The following is an 18142-nucleotide window of genomic DNA, read 5'->3' on the forward strand; positions in this document are numbered from 1 at the left end:
TCTGAAACGACAGCATTACAAGTGAGAGAAGTATTAACCTCTTTGCCTTTGTGGGTGGCTGTGTAGATCAGTGGTATAAGAACTACTACAGCCGTATGAATGGAATGCTAGATTGATTCCTTGATGTGTGGGCCATTGTTTGTCATTATGAGTGTGCTTTGCTAGACTTAAGCTGTTTAGTTCTACAAGAACCTCAAGGCAGATTTACACTGTCTGGTCATGCAAGCATCCATCTCATCTCAGCCCAAACATATACGTCATCACTAGCTTTGCTTAGCAGAGCAGACTTCTGGCACTGTATCCTTAAGAATAAACATAAACACATTAAACAGGACAAAAGACGTTTATTACCATTACGCAGTACTTATTGCATTCAGTACAGACAATCACACCTCAGACAAGGTATGATTTCTTTTGCTATGGTGCTGAAGATGAAAAATGTTGCAGGAAAATGTCACAGGAAGCTTTTAACTTGATACATTATAAACAAATATCTTACTTTTAAACATTAACAACAGGACCCAAATACACTCTACCGACACCATTGAAAATATAGGCAAAGAGTATAAGATCAATCTTTTAATAAGAATTGCTTTCAGGATTGTTAAAATATAAATCAACCACGATTAATCAGGGAAAATCAATATTGTTACTCAGTCCTTGTGATATATGCCTAATGAATACGCTTCTAAATGTCTCTTTAAAGGTCCACTGTGTAGTTTTTTAAGTATTTTATTAGCTAAAATCAATGTCTTTATTCATAAATATGTCCTCATTGGTGTAAAATTACCTCTGCCAATGATCTGACATCCTCGTAAGCAAAGAATTTATTATCTTTATTTACATTGGACGGGTAAGTCCATGGAGGCTTCCATGTCGTTCCGCCATCTTGAAAAACTATAATAGCAGAGAGGGACAAAAAGCACAAGGCTACCTCAACTTCTTATTTCATAATTCAGGGTCATACTTATGCCGAGCCACAAGAGAAGGAATCCTCGTCGCCAAAAAAAAAAAATATATATTTAAAAGGAAACGTGACCGACGAATTAAAAAAAAACAAGGATAAATATCCGGATAGCTTTTCCCAGGTGGAAAGAGCTAATAAAGGAGAAAGACTTTGAAACGGACACTGAAGTTGCCTGCTTTCTTTTCGACAGGTAAGTCAATGTTACGGTCTAAATTACAAGCTTTTTTTCATTTCTTGGTTGTGTAATTCATTACATAGGCAGGATAACAGTAGAACATGTATAGTAAAACCCTATGAAGTGCTATTGGAAGACATGTTCATAGCTTCTTGGTACAGTAGTTGCAACACGCATTTGAAAAAGCGAGGCGCTAGAGAGCACTATTCGTTTGAAGGCAAAATACAATTTCACCGCTAGATGGGAGAAATTCCTACACAGTGTACCTTTAATGATTTATGTTGTTGAATTGTACCATTAGTACAACACAATGTTGTTGCTGCTGTCCGCAACCATATCACAACAGACCTGTGTCCACCTCTTCTCTGTGCCTATTTTTATCTCACTCCAGCTATGTATCCTGTCTTTAATCTTCACTCTCTGCTTGTTCAGTGCCATGATGACACTGGTAGTGCTGCTACAGTGGGTTAAGAAGCCAGTCAGATGTCAGGTTTCTCTGCAAAATCACTCCTTGTGCTCTGAAGCATTGACACCGCACTTTCTGCTGTTGCCGATACCAAACATCCCAGTGTGTCAGCAGTTATTTCCTTCTGTCATATTAATCTACCGCTGAGTACATTAAAATGTGACTTTTGAGTAAGCACTCAAGAGTATTGCTGTCTGTAAAATGCCAGAAAAATGTTAGGAGAGAAGAGAAATCCTATCAGGTCAAAAGGAATGTCGGCTGTATTGCATTTCCTTGTTCAAGGACATAACCTCTACGGTAGAACCACACTGTATAACTTGAGAACGTTCAGCACATCCTGTATTAAGCCATTTTTTATTTGCTACAGCTTGAGTATACATCGGGCTATTTAAAAATATCAAAGCACATTCAGATTTAAATTACTAAACTAGGAAAATGACCAAATCTTTATAAATAAACCACCGATTTGAGCTATAAACAACTACATTCTCTCCAGAAAAACTCTAAAAACTAAATTTCGTGACAAAAACAGTAGTATTTTTTAATTACGTGGGTTTTCCGTTCTGCTATCGACGCTTGCTGGTTAGTGCGAGATGCATTCTGGGATACCTGGCTGGCTGTCTCAAGTCATCTCTCGATGCATCCTCGATAAAAGGCAGGGGTGGATCAAGAACACATCCAGGGATTTGAACTGTACTTGGCTGGATGTGAACTTTGAATTGGACCAGTACTTGGGCAGCAACTGATGACGTTTCACAAGTCCACAAATACAGACAAGAACGCATATTGAGATACGGCCACTATCTTTGTGAATGAGTCACTGAATTATTCACTCAACTGATTTGATCAAAAACACTGATTCTTTCAGGAACAAAACAAGTCAATGCCTTTATGAATAAGTCATTAAATCAATCTTTCATCCAAGAACAGCGATCTGGCCCGTGTAATATTGCGTTAAAGGTACAAATGCAATATTTTCTGCCGCATGCTTTTATTTCATTAAAATGAATTAACCGCAAGAAAAGTAAGGTTTAATACAAAATTGGTTATCATGTTACTGTATTTGTCGAATTCATTGTTGTGATAACGCTGCGCAGTTTTACGTGTTCTAAACAATTGTTGTAAAAGTACATTCGAACACCCACATAATTTGCCAAAAGACGGATTAATCTTTATGTATAACACATGCTATATTTATTTACATGGCAATAAACACCAGACGTGATAAACAATGTCAATAAACTAAACACAAGCCTAAAACAATACTTTACTTACATAAACATAACTATTACCGAATGCTACATTTGGAATATATCAAATTGACCCGTACGTTTATGGGACTTGTCTTTGTCGACAGAACCGGCTGCAATCGGTAAAGAATAATTGTGTTCATAACGCCTGCACGAAACAAGCTAACGTTTGTTGCTTGGTAGACGCTACAACTACAACTTCCGCATTTGTCCAGGACTCCACGCAGTACAAGCAGAAACTGAGGGTGTCGCGGATATGATGCCACTGACTGGCGACCCCCAGCTCACCCCCGCTCACACGCCCCGTTTCCTTGGTTAAAATCGAAATTTTCTCACGATTTAAAAATAGTTGGAAACATTTGGGATATTGTAAGTAATCAACTTAAAAAAATATATAACACTGGCTTTGTGATTTTGGGATATTTTAATGCACAAATATTACATATTATTGTACCTTTAAGTATATTCTTTCAACTGTATTTTCTGTTTATAACGGCTGCTGTCTGCAGTGCTTTCCAACTGACATATTTCAAAGAAATCATATCGTAAGTAACAGTGACAGTTTTACTTCCATATTTACTTTAGAATGTGATGCCCACTTTTTATGGGATGTAATGATGTGGAAATTAATGCATCAAGTTCTAGTCAAATGGATCTGCAGTCCCTGGTGGGAGCGATGCTGGCATGCCTCCATCAGAGACCGCTTTTGTTCTTCATATCTATAGTATATATGCAGCAGTGCAAAATAATGTCCAAGAGTACAAAGGGTTTTTATGACGCCTTGGCTGGATGCTTCAGGGCCATTCTGAAGCCATAAGCAATCCAGAAGTAAACAAGATCTCTTTCTAGTCATCTTACAGATCCTTTATGCAGTTGTGTTTTCCAGCATCCCTGGACACAGAAAGGAATAGCAACATAGTCCATCTATATCCATTCAGAGAAGCTATTCATAAGCATATTTTGTTGCACATGTGTTCATGTAAATGTCTTGTAGTTAGTATAGTTGTCCATGTTTTAGTGAGTTCAACAGAGATGGTGCTGCTAATGGCTGTATAATTGCCTTGATCCTTAAGGGAGGTATCAATGTAAATCACTGTATTCCTGTGGCTTGCAGTGGCACACCTCCGGTTCAGAGCATGCGACAGCAAGCTAAAGGACAAAATCACTCACATCATCAGTCTGAGTAATTATGCAATTAAGAGAGCAATGGAGTTGTATTGATGTTTGCATAGAAAATTGCATAGAGCACTTTGTGTTGCAGTATAAATTATTTGAATTAGTGCATGCGGCAATGTCTCGCAATTCCTGTGCTTGATAATGACAAATGAGGAGAAGTCAGAAAATGTGTTCTTACCTCTCCTATGGTAAATTCAGTTTGTTTATTTAATCATTTGCTGGGTTAAAAATGTCAGGATTTGTTATGTGTCATGATAATGATAAACTATATAAACAAATCTACACTACCATTAAAAAAGTATGTTTTGAAATAAATAAAAATATTCAGCAATGAAGCATTTAATTGATCAAACGAGTCAGTGAAGCCATTTTAATGTTACAAAAGATTTCTATGTCAAATAAATGCTGTACAAAAAATTTCTGTCAAATTTGTGCTGTTCTTTTTAACCTTTCTATTCATCAAAGACTCCTGAAAAGAGTATCACAATGTATGAAGCAATATTAAATAATAGCAGCAATATACCAGAATAAAGAATAAACAGAACAAGCAGCAATGAGTAACATATGGTATGCCACAAGAAAACATGAACAAGACTAGCAAAGAATAGGCCTTTTATTAAACACGCAATTGAATTGACCTTCAGAGAGTGTGAACTCCTGTCCAACTTTCAAAGGTCATGTAACTTATTATCTTCTTGGATGATAAGAGATTCATGATGATGAAAAAACAAAAAGGTGTCCAGGTTTATATGAATTTACCAGGAGGTATTTTAAAATAAGTTACTTCAGAAAAAGGAATAGGAAAGTAAAAGGAATAGTTCACCCAAACAGGAAAATTAATTCATTTGAGGGAATTTTTTTAGTGAAGAAAAAAGAAAGAAAGAAAGAAAGATAAATAAATAAATAATAAAAACAATCAACATACATAAAATGCATAAAAAACACAAATAAAGCATATTACAAGACATATACTCATTAAGATGACTAAATACATTTTCATTTCTGAGTTAAGTTTTTCTTCAGTTTATTAATGAGTTGCATTAAAAGGAAAAATGTTACACCTGGCCTAGTTTTAGATAAAAAACATTCACCAATCTGCCTACTCCTTATTAAAATCCACACCAATTAGTCTCCATATGGGGGGGGGTAAAAAAAAAACTCACAAAAAAAACTTTTCTACCTCAGGTGATTTCCCTGTGGTTTAATTAGCAAAGATCAAATTCATAATTCTGCATTTATTTTTCCAGCATGTCCATGTATATTATTGGAAGCTGTGACTCGGAGGAGTCCCAAGAGTGAGAATTCCTCAACATACCTCATTAGACGGCCTCCACACTTTGCTTTCTCCCAGTCTGATTAACTTTTGAGCTAGCAACTAAAAATGCTGTGATCAGTGAACTGAAGAGCAGTGCTGGAAGGATATTAACAACAGCCCCGTTCAGCTGAAAGTCTTTTAATAGGAAGAAATACACGGGATTGCGATTTAATGACCTTTGACTTTGTGATGAATGAAATACTTTGGTCATTAGCATACTAACTAGGGATGTCAACGATTAATCGACTATCGATTAATTGTCGATAATACATTTAATCGATACAACTTTTCAATCATCAATTAAGCAGGTTCATGCTCAACCGCGAAACTAAGCAAACGCGTTTTGTTTGGGACCATTTTACACCTTCATTATGACTATAAGTTTGCGTGTTCATTCGCAGCCTTTTGTTTTGTGCAAATGTAAGTTGTAATATTGTTTTTATTTTGTGTATAACATTACAAAGAGAACAATATTGTAATAAAACATTGTGCATTATTTGAGTTTTGTTGCCGTGTCGCGTTGCTCCAGGAAGAGTGCGTCCACAACATGAGTCATTCTGAATGAATGGCACGTAACTTAGTTCAAGTTCACTTGTGCATTCGCGTCATTTTGTGCAAAAATTATTTGTAATATGTTTATTTTGAATATATCTGATTAATCTCATATAGGATGTGTTTCTTTGAGTTAAATAACGCGCTAGCAAACTAACGGTAGCCTATTCATTCAGCGCGCGCAGCTCAAACAGAAATGCACGACTAATAATAACGATGAATAATTTGGGACTGACATATTACATAACATGAGAACACTATTGTATTAAATCATTGTGAATGCATTGGGTTTAGTTTATCTTCAGTGCGGAGTTCAGGGAGAGCACGTCCACAGTCGCACATTCTGCACGCGTCTGAGGCGGCGGTGGTGACGCGTTGTATTAGAGTAGTAATTTTGATTATTAAATAATTCATTTAATTAAATTATCAATCACATCGAAACATTTTACAATCCAACTAGCCCTTTATTTAGATTAAAAACCATTCTCATTCATTTGGTGAGGAACATCACGTTTTGAGCAGGATTTGCCGACCCTGTCACGCTGTTGGCCATGCCGCTGCAGCAGACACATATGCAGTATTAAAGGGATAGTTCACTTTAAAATGAAAATTCTGTCATCATTTACTCATCCTCAAGTTGTTTCAAACCTGTATTCATTTATTTCTTCTGCTGAACACAAAGAAAGATATTTTGAAGAATGTCAGTAACCAAACAGTAGTCTGTACCCATTGACTTCCATAGTATTTTTTTTTCCTACTATGGAAGTCAATGGGTACAGACTACTGTTTGGTTACTGACATTCTTCAAAATATCTTTCTTTGTGTTCAGCAGAAGAAATAAATGAATACAGGTTTGAAACAACTTGAGGATGAGTAAATGATGACAGAATTTTAATTTTAAAGTGAACTATCCCTTTAAGGCTAACGATTAATCGATTAACTGATCGTTAATTTAGGAATTTTTCCTACGATCGATCATAGGAATTTGTGAAAATTGACATCCCTAATTCTAACATGGCCATACAGACAGCCCACCTTCTTCAAAGGTTAAGATACAGTGTGTATTGATATTGGGTGTATTTACAGCATCAGGACCAGTATCTATTATAATGAATGATTTGTAATGGGATATTACTGTATTTCTTTCACTTGAACAATGATAAATGGAGTTGTTTTTTCTCTCATGCTTTAAGTTCAATAAACTCTTAAGTTTACTCTAAGTTTTCAACAACACCATTATTCAAAATGGAGCAAAGATTTCTGCAATTCAACACAAATTTGAGAACATATGACGAGTTGTGTGTGAGACTTTGATCTGCATTTTGGACCACAAAAGTCTCATGTGAAAAGCTAGCAGATTTACTTTAAAGAAGTCTAATTAGCAGAGACAAAAAAAAAACAGCTATATGGCAAAAAATCAAACAATTTTTCTTAAAGATGCTGAACTTTTTCTCAAATCAGTCCATTTTAAGATATCTTGTATGAGAGTTTCTTGTTCTGTCAGAAACATTTTTCAAAGGCTCATATTTGGGAATATTCCGGGTTAAGCACAAGTTAAGCTTAGTCGACACAGCACTTATACAAAAATAATTGTTGCATAATTTACAATGGAAGTGAATGTGCTGTGGTAAACATTAAAATAATAAACCTTTCAAAAATATAGCCTCAAAATATATTCATGTTAACATGATTATAGTGTGGAAGAATCACTTACTAACATTTTTCGTTTGACGTTATATCCAATTTTACAACTTTGTTGTCATGATAACGCAATGCTGTAAACATAAAACGTGTTTAAGACTTAAAGTATAAGCTTCACATTTATGTTTCAAAATTGACCAGATTTACTTCCATTGCGCAACAAGTGCGTCATTGTAACCTTAATTGGCAAGGAAAAAGTAAAAAAAAATGTATTGGTGTTGATTGACCTTATTTTGCATCGAACACTGGATTGTTCGTATACAAATGCTAATAAACATAAGGTTGGTTAATGATGCTCAGAGACTTGATAAATATCTCAGATCAACAAGAGCCATCATGACTAATCCACATCGGCCTGGGCACCAATTCCAGTTGCTTCTATCTCTGGCCTCAGCCTGAATTTTGTGGCTGGCCCTTCAGATTACAATCTGCAAAGTGAAAATAAATGGAAAAGTGGAAGGAGGACAGGTCTTGGTGCAGGTTCTCAATGTGACATGGCCAGCCTGAGGCTAGCCTTTGAATCTCTCGTCAGTGCTGAGCTAGTACGCTGAAGACAGGACTCTCACCATCAATCACATCTATCTCTGTGCAAATGGCTTAGACCTACTTCACTTACCCTTACTGGAAAAATACTCCCCTCTAAATCAAAGTGGGAATAGCATTCCCTCCATCTCCTTCTGGCTGATTAGGTTATTTAACAACACTGAGCGGAGCACAGCATACAGCCAATGCATACAAATGCAGAGATGTAAATCTGTGTATAGCGCTGCTGACTATGAGCCATGACGGAGCTGTTCACTATGTCTAAGACTTATGATTAAAAGTTCAAGAACTTCAACCATTTGTAGACATACACACAGAGACACTCAATCCTCTACAATGACAATGTCTGATTAGACAGATCTGATTAAATAGACAGGCAGACAGAACGATAGAACAACAGACAGACATAATGACAGATAGAACGAAAGATAGAATGATAGATAGAACGAAAGACATATAACGAAAGAACGACAGACATAGAATGAAAGAATGACAGACAGATAGAAAGACAGATAAAACGATAGATAAGAGAGATATAATGACAGTAGGGCTGTGCAATTAATTGAATTTCGATTTCGATTTTGGCTCCCAACGATCACCAAAATAGTACAATCGATTAAAAACGATTATTTTCCCATGTTCTGTTTTGCAAGAACACTTATTTTGTCTTGTGTTTTGAATGACAGAAAGAAAGAATGACAGACAGATAGAACGAAAGAATGACAGACAGATAGAACGAAAGAATGATAGAACGATAGACAGACAGAACGATAGAGCAACAGGCAGATAGAATGATAGAGCGATAGACAGATAGAACGATATAGCGATAGACAGATAGAACAATAGAGCGATAGACAGATAGAACAATAGAGCGATAGACAGATAGAACAATAGAGCAATAGACAGATAGAACAATAGAGCGATAGACAGATAGAACAATAGAGCGATAGACAGATAGAACAATAGAGCGATAGACAGATAGAATGATAGAGCAACAGGCAGATAGAATGATAGAGCGATAGACAGATAGAACAATAGAGCGATAGACAGATAGAATGATAGAGCGATAGACAGATAGAACAATAGAGCGATAGACAGATAGAACGATAGAGCGATAGACAGATAGAACAATAGAGCAATAGACAGATAGAACGATAGAGCGATAGACAGAGAGAACAATAGAGCGATAGACAGATAGAACAATAGAGCGATAGACAGATAGAACGATAGAGCAATAGACAGATAGAATGATAGAGCAACAGGCAGATAGAATGATAGAGCGATAGACAGATAGAACGATAGAGCAATAGACAGATAGAACAATAGAGCGATAGACAGATAGAACGATAGAGCGATAGACAGATAGAACAATAGAGCAATAGACAGATAGAACGATAGAGCAATAGACAGATAGAACGATAGAGCGATAGACAGAGAGAACGAAAGAATGACAGAAAGAACGATAGAGCGATAGTCAGATAGAACGAAAGAATGACAGACAGAACGATAGTGAGAGACAGATAGAACGAAAGAATGAAAGAATGATAGAAAGATAGAGCGACAGACAGATAGAACGAAAGAATGACCGATAGAATGATAGACAGATAGAACGATAGACAGATAGAACGATAGAGCGATAGACAGATAGAACGATAGAGTGACAGACAGATAGAACGATAGACAGATAGAACGATAGACAGATAGAACGATAGAGCGATAGACAGATAGAACGATAGACAGATAGAGTGACAGACAGATAGAACGATAGACAGATAGAACGATAGACAGATAGAACGATAGACAGATAGAACGAAAGAATGACAGACAGAACGATAGTGATAGACAGATAGAACGAAAGAATGAAAGAAAGATAGAGCGACAGACAGATAGAACGAAAGAATGACCGATAGAACGATAGACAGATAGAACGATAGACAGATAGAACGATAGAGCGATAGACAGATAGAACGATAGAGTGACAGACAGATAGAACGATAGACAGATAGAACGATAGACAGATAGAACGATAGACAGATAGAACGATAGACAGATAGAACGATAGACAGATAGAACGATAGAGCGATAGACAGATAGAACGATAGACAGATAGAACGATAGACAGATAGAGTGACAGACAGATAGAACGATAGACAGATAGAACGATAGACAGATAGAACGATAGAGCGATAGACAGATAGAACGAAAGAATGACAGACAGAACGATAGTGATAGACAGATAGAACGATAGAGCGATAGACAGATAGAACGAAAGAATGAAAGAATGATAGAAAGATAGAGCGACAGACAGATAGAACGAAAGAATGACAGATAGAACGATAGACAGATAGAACGATAGACAGATAGAACGATAGAGCGATAGACAGATAGAACGATAGACCGATAGAACGATAGTGACAGACAGATAGAACGATAGACAGATAGAACGATAGACAGATAGAACAATAGTGACAGACAGATAGAACGATAGACAGATAGAACGATAGACAGATAGAACGATAGAGCGATAGACAGATAGAACGATAGACAGATAGAGCGATAGACAGATAGAACGATAGACAGATAGAACGATAGACAGATAGAACGATAGACAGATAGAGTGACAGAGAGATAGAACGATAGACAGATAGAACGATAGACAGATAGAACGATAGAGCGATAGACAGATAGAACGATATAGTGACAGACAGAACGATAGAGTGACAGACAGATAGAACGATAGACAGATAGAACGATAGACAGATAGAACGATAGAGTGACAGACAGATAGAACGATAGACCGATAGATAATGTTAATTTGGAGGACAGTTACTGCTGTTGTCAAGCTTGCACTTTTCACTCCTCCTCTTTGCTGAGATCATCAGGTAAATGGGCTTAGTGGATGTGGATATCAATAATGACCTGTCAGGCCACCTTTCCTAGCAGCCTTCTAAGTCATTACTGGGACACGTACAAAGCAGGGGGCAGCGGTCAGGAAATGAGTGAATATTTAAGCAGGGACAGAAAATGAGCCGGACGGGGCTTTAATATGTTCTGCTGTATTCTGTGCTCTCAGGTCTGGGAGTGCATTCCAATTAGCTCGTTCAGTGGAAACATCAGCATTCACCAAAAGATGCTTTATCAACTCCATCTTTCATTACTGAGATTAAAAATCCCTGGGCCATGTAACTCCAAATCCTCTTGTAAGTGACGGACACTGCTTACAAACTTAGTGGGAGGTTGACTGAGGTGAGTGACTCTAGCACTTCTGAGAGACCAGAACCAGGATCTCATCACGACGGGATGGTAGTTATCGACCCGCAGGTGTTCGGTTTACTGCTGGTTAACTGTGGTTGACGCATAACCTTGACAAGGCCACCCTGTCAGACAAGGATTGATTCAGATGTTTGTGATTCAGACCACGTTATTTAGCATTCTCACCCTGTTTTTTTGGCACTTTCCACAATAAATAATGTTGTATAGCTGCAAATATTTTTTTTTTTAACTATTACCTAAATACATAGTTCAGGCACGAAACTCTAACTGAACGCCGATTGGTTCTTCCACCAGCCAATCAGAAGTACTTCCAAATCTACATAACCATATAGCCTGCGATCGGAAAGCCTCTGTTCCCCCTCCTCCTCCCCAACACCACCTGTAGGGGTTAAACAAGGGGTGTGCCATATCATAACGTCCACGATAATACCGGTATACATTTTTACATGATAAAAAAAAGTGTCATATCGCGATATCAACGATATAGCAACATGATGACGTATGGCGCATCAACGTTCCCTAGCGCGCACAACAACACCTGTCTGAGAGCCTGTCAGCCTCCGATTACGATTTAGTACATAAAAGAGGAGCAGTGTTTCCCCTACAATGTATTCAGCAGCGCCACCGCAAAATCTTCACATGATCAGTAATATTACGACATTCACTTACACACTGTAAAAGCACAACAGTAAAAGTAGATGCCTCCGTCTCAACATACTGTACGCGACCGTTGCGACGTATATTTACATCAAATGTTAACGCAGAGGAACTGGACACATGCAGTTCACAAAAGTTAATTATTTGCATGTGATTTAAAGCCTTGCCGGTTAAACATGTCATTCACGCGCTTTTCTGAGCGCAAACACCCGGCGTGCACATGCACTAAAAGCCTGTCGAACAGCGCCTGCTTACTGGGCTAAGTTATCTTTCGAGTCTTATTGCGCTAATATTGGCAAATACACACATGGTTTACATAAAGTTGGTTATGTCTAAAGTGAAAGAAAACAGGAAATGTAGAGAAAATCTGCTTGTTAAATGTGTGTATATTATTAGACGCGTCGCGTGCAGGTCTTAAAGAGACAGTACCCATATAATAGTAAACACGCTGCCGCTTGTCCTTAAAGTCCCCCAAAAAATAAAAATTCTGTCATTATTTACTCACTCTAATGTTGTTCCAAACCTGTATTCATTTCTTTCTTGTGCTGAACACAAAAGAAGATATTCTGAAGAATGTGGCTAACCAAATAGTTGCTGTTCCCCATTGACTTCCATAGTAGAAAATATATACACTATGGAAGTCACTGGGGTACATCAACTGTTTATTTTCAACAGAAAAAATAAACTTATTTGGGTTTAAAACAAACAATCAGGCCTTGAATCTGTTGATAGTACAGTATGTCATATTTGTATGTCTTAAAATATCCATAACATATCAATGAAATTACTCATGCACGTCTGCATTGTTTTGATTAGGCCAATTCTTTGAATGACTTTTATTAGACTTCATTGCTGCTCTCTGGAAAACAAGATTCTGATTATCACACTGTGGCACTTGTTTATCATTATTTTTGCATAATGACGCTAAAATCTAGGCCTATATTAGTCTTTCATTCCTGGCAACCATTCTCCAATACAGTCTCATATCACTCCATCTTCTCTTTCATCTCACATAATAAATTAATTTCACTCATATTAAAGCTGCAGTCCGTCGTTTTTCCTCTTTGTCGCCATCTCTGTTAGAAATCTGCAATTGCAGTTATTCGCGGAATTATTAACTGTGCGTGGGTAGTAAATCGGCATGAAACAGCGCGGATGAACACAATGTATTGAGGCTGCCGCGTCGCTGTGGATACTGTACTGTCATCACATCAGCAATCTCAGAGTATACTTTTTGAAAGTGTCAACATTAGAATTTTCATCGGTAAATGTCATCTGAACAAGTAAGTAACATTCACGTTTGTTCTGACCAAATTCGGGGGGTGGGGGGGAAGCATTGCAGTAGGCTATATCATGCTGATTAAATCTAACGATTGATTATATCACGTCAAAACGTGAAAAATATATTTTTTCTGTAGCCACTCTGAAGTCCGAAGTCTTTTGGTTTTACAACTGGTGAATCTCCAGTTGTCACTGGTGATTGTCGCTTTAAACTTTCGGGATCCGCCATACCAAGTGCTAAGCTAAATCTCCACCTCCATCATCCACACACGCTAGCCGGGGACTCCTTCTCTATGTGTACAGAAGTGACGTAATGACGCAAAGACATGCTCGAAATTCCCGCGGAAATCCACCAGTACCACTGGAATTAAAATCATTATTACAAGCTTACCGTTTTGAATCGAGGTAAGGCAAGCAGATCGTTTTGAACACTGGCTGGTTACGTTTTTTTTCAAAAATGTCTTTTTTGACATTTTTAAACCCAAAAAAGTGCCGGACTGCAGCTTTAATATTTAATGCCCATTCATTTATTTATTTGCCAAGTAATCATATAATAAGTGGGATAATGAACAGTCAGTCCATTATTGAAATATAAACCCCTTCAGGATGATATAAAAACCTTAATGATAACTTTTGATTATTATTGTCTATTTTATAGATTATATTATTTCTACTGAAGGGGGACATTCTGAAATCCCTTGTCTCTTCAGTATATCTAGATCCTTTTGAGTGATTTACATTTATGGTTTACAATCAAGTTATTAATTAATTATCAATATTTTTCCTCAATGCATTATATGAGTGTGATTACCAAAAAATGTCTTTTCATGTATTCTTTAAATGTCTGCATTAAGTTTCTGAGAGGTAACTGAGGGACTCATGCCAGGAATGCAGTAACAGTGCTTGCTCATTAAGCCCAGAAATGAAATATGGACTTGTTTAAAGTAACATGTGTCAATATATACATCTGTTTTTCAAGTTCACCCTTTGTGTGTGTGTGTGTGTGTATGTGTATGTGTGTGTATGTGTGTGTGTGTGTGTGTGTGTGTGTGTGTGTGTGTGTGTGTGTGTGTGTGTGTGTGTGTGTGTGTGTGTGTGTGAGTGTGTGTGTGTGAGAGAGAGAGAGAGACCTGGAGGGTCACGATGTGCCCAAATCCAGGGTCCGAGTGTCAGCCGCATAATCAATGGAGATATGCTTCAGTCTATCTGTCATGTGTGTGGAAAATGACTATGTAAATCTATTTCTTAGCCAATCAGAATAACTCGACTTGAAGCAATGACGTCGCTTAGAACTTGGTGTAGAGTATAAATACTGTGATATGATCTTTGTAACTGTAAGCGGGGCAGCCTACAAACTCCTTGTGAGTCTTGAAGCTGACTTCTCCTGATGAAACTACAAACTATCTTCAGTAAAACTTTTCTTAAATTGACTGCACTCTTGACTCCGGGTCTAAATTCAGACATTCATTGCAACAGTTTAAACTTAACCTGAAGAAGTGGTTGAAAGGCGGTCAGATTTGTGATCATTAGCACAAAACTGGTTAATTGGGGTTTTGTTAAAAATGTAAGAAGGTAAATTTAAAAGGGAACTGTAAATAGTTGTAAATACTGCTGGTATTGCAATTCCATGTCTGTGAGATGATCCGTTTGTAGGTGTTTTATCTGTATTTTTTATCTGTATTTTGTATTGTGAATGGACCCATCAGTGGGAATGCTCATTGTCCACTGTATTAACCTGCTGTCACTTTGCCTCTGTCCAGGGACTACAGATGAAAATTAGCTTGTAGCTATTTCTGGTCTGTGCAACACATTTGTTGTGCAATGTCCCTGTCAAATAAACAAATAAATAAAAAATTCATCATATCTGGTACTAGGTCTTTAACTGTATTATCCCCTTACAATACTAATAAAAAAAAAATATATTTTTTTTTTCATCCATATTTCTGCTTAATATGAGGAAAACAAAAAACACAGTGGCTATGCTGCTCTCAAAAAAATCAACTCTCTCTCCTCTTCAATTTTTCTGCCTCCAGAGAAGCTAAAAATACACTGTCGCTACTGCAGTCAACCAGCATTTGTGCTACAGCCTACACACACAGACAGCCTTGGTTCAAGGCACAGCATCATCATACCCAGCTTTCATGTGTGTGTCTGGATGGGTTTCAGTGATAATAGTTTCATAACAGAATTATTATTCTCCTAGGGAAGAGGTTTGGCACAAAGGCCACCTGACAGCTAATTCATCTGTTCCTGTTATTCCATATATTACCACTGAGATTAAGGGAGAGTGAGAGCCGCTCCAAACACAAAAAGATTCATTTATTAGCTCTGGGTGGCTTTAATAGGTATTAATATTGTGATTTGGGACAAAGACACATTCATCACTGTAACAGTTGGACAAGAGGAGGAATAAGAACAACAACAAAATAATGGTTTCAACAACTATACCTTGTGGTTGTCTTCTCTGAAATGAACAGACAGAATCTGTAGTTTGTGAATCGAAGATGTCTGTATGTTTCAGGAACTTGGGAATGCAGCATGGGATGCTCTGGGAGCCAACAGCGTGGTGGATGACCTCCAGCATGCGGCCGTCACAGCTGGACCTCACGCTCGTGGCCATCCGCCGATTCTAACTAAGGGTGAGAAGAAGTTAAGAACAATAATTAATTTTGTTGATTTGTTTATAATTTGTAGTAGTAGTACAGGAACAGATTTACATGAAACTCAAATAATGAAGTGACTGCTTATATGGTTTAAATTTAAGGATGACAACCAAAGCTGTTGTTGTTGGGAGGATGACTGAGGCTATGTTTACACGGAAACGATCTGAAGAGAAAACACAAAAGTGTGTTTATCACTTTTTATTCTGCGTTTAGACGAGCGTTATGGGGGGGGAAATCTGCGTGCATATGGTGACGCAAAAGTGTGTGAAATTCGATGTAGTGTGCCCTCCAGGTGGCTAGGTGGCAATGTGGAGCACTGAAAGAGACGCTGACACAGTTTTTCATGTTTAATGCGGTAAAGCTGCTGCTTTAACCCTCGGCGCTCTTCACGTGTCGCTCAAAAATGACAGAATTTTTTTAATATTTTGTCAATGAAATTAATGCTATATTTTAGTTTGATAATGTTTTGTTATTTTCCTGTACTGGCGCATGCCTGTGACGTAAACGCCTACGCGACGCCTTCACGGTCTAGCAGACTTTTGCGTTTTTACCCTTTAGACGGGAACGTGATGCTGGTGAAGCGTTTTTAAGATTTCCACTCTGGAGGGTGTTTCACTTTTTTAAGTTTTTAAGCCCCAAAAACGCCGTCGCCCTGTAAACGAAAGGCACATCCGATAAAATATTTTTACGTTTTCACCCGGGGGCGTTCTCGTGTAAACAGGGCCTAAGGGTACGTTTACACGACAACGATATGCTTAAAACTGAGACGTTTTCCTTTGAGTTTTCCGCTTAGAGTAGACGACACCATTGTCAAAACGATCCCCATTTACAAGGATCCGCGAGAACGACTAAAAACGCTGTATTCTGCTGCAAAGCCATTAGATGGCAATGAAACTCTATAGACTGAACATGTAAAAAGCATGTGCCTGACGTCATCGTCTTCAGAGATTCGCGTTTTTGTTGTTTACACAGAGACCGTTTTCAAAAACGTGCACTTTGAAACCAGTTTTCAAACGTTTGTGTTTTCAGGCACATAACATGCCATTGTCGTGTAAACGAATGGCCAAAACACATGAAAAGTTTTACGTTTTTAGTTGAAAACGGTGTCGTGTAAACAGCCCTTGAAAGGTCAGTGGTGGATGCGCTCGTAAATGTCCAAATGATTGAAATGGGCAATCAGATAAAAGAAGGCGGGGCTTATCGTTCACAGAAGAAGAGTTCGAATTCCAATGTCTGGCCACGTTCACACAGCAGCAGAATACGATTGTCAGTCCTGTATTTGAGTACTTAATACGGTTACGTTCACACTAGTGATGGGAGAAACTACGCTTTTTGAAACTTTTTCAATCAATTAAACCAATTGCTTCGTAAAATGATTCACTGTTATGAAGCGCACAAAATGCCACACGCTACTGATGCCTGCTGGTCAGAACGGTTAAAACCAATTGCAAATGTATTTTTTATAGAGCTATGTTAATCAGGCCAACAAAAGACTATTAACTACAAAAATCTTAGTTTTTATTATACAAATGTCAACAAAAACTACAAATGTATAAAATCGATCAGAGATCAGGTAAAAACCATATAGACATTGGTTCATCGCCCCTGGCGGCGAACGATTGATATTGCGAAACAGTTATGACGTCACGAAGCCTCCTTTAATCACGTGACTTTGGCCGTTTCGAAACAAAAGATTCACAAATACATGTTTACATCGAAGCTTCTGTTAGCAAATGAAGATTTGATGGATAAACTCGTGGCTTAATTGGATTCTTGTTGTGTGTCAAAAAGTGATAAGACTTTTACATTTTATTAACATTACCATCTTTGATATTACTTTGGTCACTGTCACTATGTTGCTGGTAGAATACAGGCTTGACCTCTTGTTGCACGTTCATAAAGACAGTATTCGAGATACTAATACTGTAAATAGCTGTGACATTTCAAGTCTCACACCTTTAAGTAAATGCGGTTGTCAGTCCCCAAAAAATAAAAATGACCGTGTGAACATAGCGTGGTAAGATGTATGTAGCTAAACATTTAATATTTGAGAAACAGAAATGGCCCTTACTGGATATCCATCGATGCAAATTACTCAACTTTTTAAAAATCAAGTTTTGAAT

At 37.6% G+C, this 18142-nt stretch overlaps 1 protein-coding gene across 4 annotated transcripts in view; it reads left to right on the top strand.

The window, feature by feature from the left end:
* Positions 1-18142, top strand: part of b3gat1a (beta-1,3-glucuronyltransferase 1 (glucuronosyltransferase P) a) — a 103077-nt gene that overhangs the window by 56781 nt on the left and 28154 nt on the right. For 2 of the 4 annotated variants that reach the window (XM_079621040.1, XM_079621035.1), the window contains exon 3: positions 15878-15995. The exons of 1 other annotated variant lie outside the window; for it this stretch is intronic. The gene's annotated coding sequence lies outside the window, so the exon portion shown is untranslated. Of the gene's footprint in view, positions 1-15877; positions 15996-17765; positions 17882-18142 lie in introns of those variants that run through there. One more of the 4 variants, XM_079621038.1, reaches the window with a different exon arrangement.

This window comes from Phoxinus phoxinus (assembly GCF_949152265.1).
Source record: "Phoxinus phoxinus genome assembly, chromosome: 8".
Lineage (NCBI taxonomy): Eukaryota > Metazoa > Chordata > Actinopteri > Cypriniformes > Leuciscidae > Phoxinus > Phoxinus phoxinus.